This window comes from Cibotium barometz, chromosome 4, assembly GCF_041138505.1.
Source record: "Cibotium barometz isolate CiBa-2024 chromosome 4, ASM4113850v1, whole genome shotgun sequence".
NCBI classification, from domain to species: domain Eukaryota; kingdom Viridiplantae; phylum Streptophyta; class Polypodiopsida; order Cyatheales; family Cibotiaceae; genus Cibotium; species Cibotium barometz.
In genome coordinates this window covers 10,284,865-10,290,019 of record NC_141049.1, presented here as the reverse complement: position 1 = coordinate 10,290,019, position 5,155 = coordinate 10,284,865, and positions in this window count along the sequence as shown.

Below are 5,155 nucleotides of genomic sequence, written 5' to 3'. Positions count from 1 at the left end.
TTGAGGACAAAAACCTTTCTTGAGGGAAAGGAGGGATATCCTCAAATATCACATAAACTCGAATAGTTGTGTGAGTCCAGACAATACTTGAAGGGATATGTCTGGTAATAGCAACAAAGAGTTGTAAGTGAATGGATGTAATTCCACACCCGTAGTGGTGCAAGAATCTTTATCAAACATCTCCACATACTATATGGTCTACCCGCAGATATAGTATGGCATAAGAGATAGGAAGTTTGATTGTTATATTTGAATGGAAATTTTCAAAAACTTACATTTACTCTGAATGGTAGTTTAACCATCCGTAGATTGATGGTAGTTAGAAACTCAACAAGATTCTAGAGCATATGCTTGTGCAAAGATTGGCTCTAGTTTATTTCTCCTATGGCCGTAGAGCTTTCCAAGGACAAGTTTTAACAACTTGGTGAAGCAACATGATAGCGTAGTCAAGTAGCATAGTCTAAGAACTTGCGCTACTAGAGTGCTCTCTAGTACATTAGCTTCTGTGCTAATGACATGATGCAAAATCAAGGCATGAAATTTGCCTTAAGGTTTTGGTTGAAATACCAAATTATGGCTTGTGTGAGCATGATCATGGCTTGTGTAAGCATGATCCTGTCTTTACAGAGGTCTGGCGCGCTGTACGCGTATGCACTTTGTCACAGCCTCGCCCACCTTCCTCGCCGGCACGTAATGCTAGTCCGGAGAGACTGGCCGTAGGTGCGACGGGTAACGAGGCGAGAGTTAGTCCGGAGAGGCTAGCCGAGCCTTCGGGGTATATTTTTTATAGTCCAAGTGCGGGTCACCCTGGGATTCAGAAGACCTATGCACTAGTAAAAAGACAGTTTTATTGGCCTAGTTTGTTTAAGAACGTCCAGACTTATGTGCTGAAATGCAGTAAGTGCCAGGTCAATAAACATGAACGTCTTAAGGTTGGAGGACTACTCCGTCCACTGGAGATTCCTCAAGGGAAATGGGAAACATTTCCATGGATTTCATTACCGGTTTACCCAAGACGAGTCGAAGGAATGACTCGGTGTGGGTGGTAGTGGACAGGTGAATTAAACTGGCAAAGTTTATTACCACGAGAAAACTGTTAAAACGCCAGAGTTGGCAAAACTCTTTATTGAACATCTCTACAAGCTATATGGCCTGCCCGCAGATATAGTGTCGGATAGAGATAGAAAGTTCAACAGTCATTTTTGGAGGGAAATCTTCAAAAAGTTGGATACTACTCTGGGTATGAGTACGGCAGATCATCCGGAGTCTGATGGTCAAACTAAAAAAATTAACCAAATTCTGGAGGATATGTTGCGTTCTTATGTTAGTAAGAAGCAATCTAATTGGGAAGAGTACTTTCCCTTATTGAAGTTTGCCTATAACAGCTCCAAACACTCAGCGACTGGATTTACACCATTCATGTCAATGTATGGATTCCAGCCGAGATCTCCGATGGCTGTAGGCCTGGAAAAGGAGAAGATTCAATCTGTCATCAAGGAGTTCCTTGATAAATGAATGATATGCTCAAAGCTGCACGCGAGAGCATCCGTAGCGCACAGGATCGCGCTAATACATTTGCCGATAAAGGACGCAGACAAGTGACCTTTGCAGAAGGTGACTTTGTATTTTTTAAAGGTTCCTGCGCAGTCAGCAACCATGCAAACGGGAAAGTATGATAAACTTTCTCCTAGATATCGCGGCCCTTTCAAAGTCCTTAAGAAGATTGGGGACGTAGCCTACAAACTTGAGTTACCGGAGAGTTCTCAAGTTCATCCTGTCTTCCATGTTAGTAAACTGAAGAAATCAGTTCACGAGTTAGAGAACGTAGTTTCTCTAGATATTTGGTGGAATTGATCACTCCACCAAAGATACCACATGAACCGGAAAGGATTCTTGGGTATCGAGACAGACAAACCCGACATAAAGTGTACCACAAGGTACTTGTTAAATGGACAGATAGGGATGAGGAGGTGGCAACCTGGGAACGCCGTAGTGCAATTTCCAAAAGGTTTCCCCAGTTTGTTTTCGAGGACGAAAACTCTTCTTAAGGGGGGGGTAATGTCATGTAGGCTGTAACGCCTGTGAGACCGACGGCAGACCGGATGGCTATATCCGGGGTTCAGTGGGAGAGGACGCCCATGCGGAGTCATGGGCGGCCAGGCTAGTGTGGACGGCAGGCCACACACTATATAGCCTGGGGGATGAGGGGCAATCCTCATTCTTCCTCTATGGCTGGGGGTGGTGAGCCAGAGGCCGTCCCCTCTTGTGGTAACGCCCGTAGCGGCGTTACGGATATGTAACACCCCCCCTTCTAAAGAGTTTTTGTCCTCGAAAACAAACTGGGGAAGTCATTGGTAAGAAAATGTCTAGTAGTACTCATGCAAGCCGTGATTTGGTATTTCAACCAAAACCCCAAGGCAAATTTCATGCCTTGATTTTGCATCATGTCATTAGCACAGAAGCTAATGTACCGGAGAGCACTCTAGTAGCGCAAGTTCTTGGACTATGCTACTAGATATTTGTAGACTACGCTACCGTATTGCATCACCAACTTGTTAAAACTTCTCCTTGGAAAGCTCTACGGCCATAGGAGAAATAAACTAGAGCCAATCTAATCATGCATCACAAGGATTAGTTCCAAAGCTGAGAGATACTTTCTCTCTTAGAGTAACATCTTTGCACAAGCATATGCTCTAGAATCTTGTTGAGTTTCTAACTACCATCAATCTACGGATGGTTAAACTCCACTCTAACTCAGAGTAAATGTAAGTTTTAAAAATTTCCCTTCAAATATAACAATCAAACTTCCTATCTCTTATGCCATACTATATCTACGGGCAGACCATATAGTATGTGGAGATGTTTGATAAAGATTCTTGCACCACTACGGGTGTCTGGAGTTACATCCAATCACTTACAACTCTTTGTTGCTATTACCAGACACATCCCTTCAAGTATTGTCTGGACTCACACAACTATTCGAGTTTATGTGATATTTGAGGATATCCCTCCTTTCCCTCAAGAAAGGTTTTTGTCCTCAAAAACTCTACTCTCAAGCGGACTACGCGCTAGTGTCATAGGTCCAAGAACAAATCTAGACCGTGTTTAATATCATATGTTATATTCTTGAGTCCTTCCAAGAAACTTTTAAACATCTTGCAACGAAGATGCGGTATAGTGTCTACGCACATATGGTGGTACTATTGATAAACTGCTTTGCAATAGATCAGTGGTTTCACACTTGTAACAAAGTGCTTCATTGTTGAATATTATTACCCTTCATAAGCGGTTACACACTTATGAATCATTTGGGTGGGTTGTACCATCTATCAAGAAAATTCCAAACTACTAATAACCACATTATCAATCCACAGATAATGACTGAGCTTGCTGCGAAGCCATAGGTTGCTAGATAATTGATGGTAATTACACAAGCCCAATGTTTATTACATCATACATTCAATATAAATGTAAACATCACAGTACTTCGTGATGATGAACTTAGGAATTTCATCCTATCCCTGTTTGGTGTTGGTATGAAGTATAACTATGAGAACATTGTTTGCTGCCTCCTCATTATAGCGGCAAAGCTACCTAGTCATCACAGGTGGCAATCTCTACCAAGCTATAACCGATGACAAGCAAATAAACGAGTACTCTTGTAAGAACTTCATAACCATATCTCACACCAAACTCATAATCACTACGGATTAAATGCCAGGGCTTGCAAAATTGAATTAGGTAGAGGGTATCATCAAACTACGGATGACCTTGACAACTCACTAGGACTAGTGATGTGTAACTTTTAAGTTACTCCACTCTCCTTGCTTATTCCATACCATCGAACAAATCGGTCCCTCGATTTGAGCAACGTCAACATATTTATGAGTACCTCGATACTCATGGATTGTGGTTCGGTAATTTAAAATGTTGATCTAGAGTATCTTTCACTCGAGGATCTTAATTTTATTAGCAGTTATGTATTAGTAGTGAGTAACTACGTACCCACTATCATCACACTAGTAGCTCCATACTAGTCTGTGAGTACCTCCCCCGAGTGGGAGTACCATATACAACCATCTATAACAAGATGCTTAAGTCACTTGCTACTAAGAAGTGACTACACAAATTGACCCCTCCATTGCACATTGCAGTACAATCTCTAGTATTACAACACAAATTTTTGGACGTCCTTATCATAGAGGTCAACTTAAAAACTAGTGCATAGGTCTTGTGGAGTCTCGGCTGACCTAACCACACCACTGGTGACTTCCTACAAAAAATGTGGCGCCAAAGTCACCACCTATGTACTTTAACTCCGTAAAGTACATGGTCTTCATCTATCATCTATGGAAAGTTGTAAAGCATTCCTGCGATGGATTTTTATCACCCTAAAATTATTGTGCACTATTTTAGTGTGAAGAGCTTTTTTCCTGGGTACCATGGTTCACCCCAAGCTCATCTGTTGCTAAATTCTCCAATTTAACAAAAGATATGTCTGCCTCCGAACACTCCAGTTCAGCCCCAGACTTTGAGTTTACTTCTTAACACTCCGGTTAAGTCAAAACTCACCAGATACAGTAGGATTTACCACTAAGCTCTCCGGCTTAGCCTTTTATCCTAACTCAGCCCGAGTTTATGTACAGTACATATGTCGGATCTGATACTAACAACAACCAGGCTCATCTGGAGTGAGATACTACTCACTATTGCCATGTAAAACCTTATTAAATCCTAGAAATGCTCCACTCATTCCCCAGGGGTCATACGACTTATAGGGTTTACACGCACATGAACTTTGTAAGCAAAATAGCTTGTCATGCAATATTACAATTGCTTATGTAGGAAAGTAATATATTTCCCAAATTCATATGGTAGCAACTAAAATGTGCTCACAATCGCACACTTATGTTGAACATAGGCAAGACTACGCTTGCAAAATGCTATAGGGCATCCCCCGTGCATGAAACTGTCCAACCAAACTAGCCTTACTGCTAACCTCTAGATTTAGATCACTTCGAAACTAAATCACTCTGTTAGCACTAGTACACCATCATGGTCTTGCTACCTAGAGCTTCTCCGAACTCAGTAACTGGGTTTTATCCCAACTTATGGCTATATTTGGTAATTTTCAAAGTTCAAATTTTATCTTGCA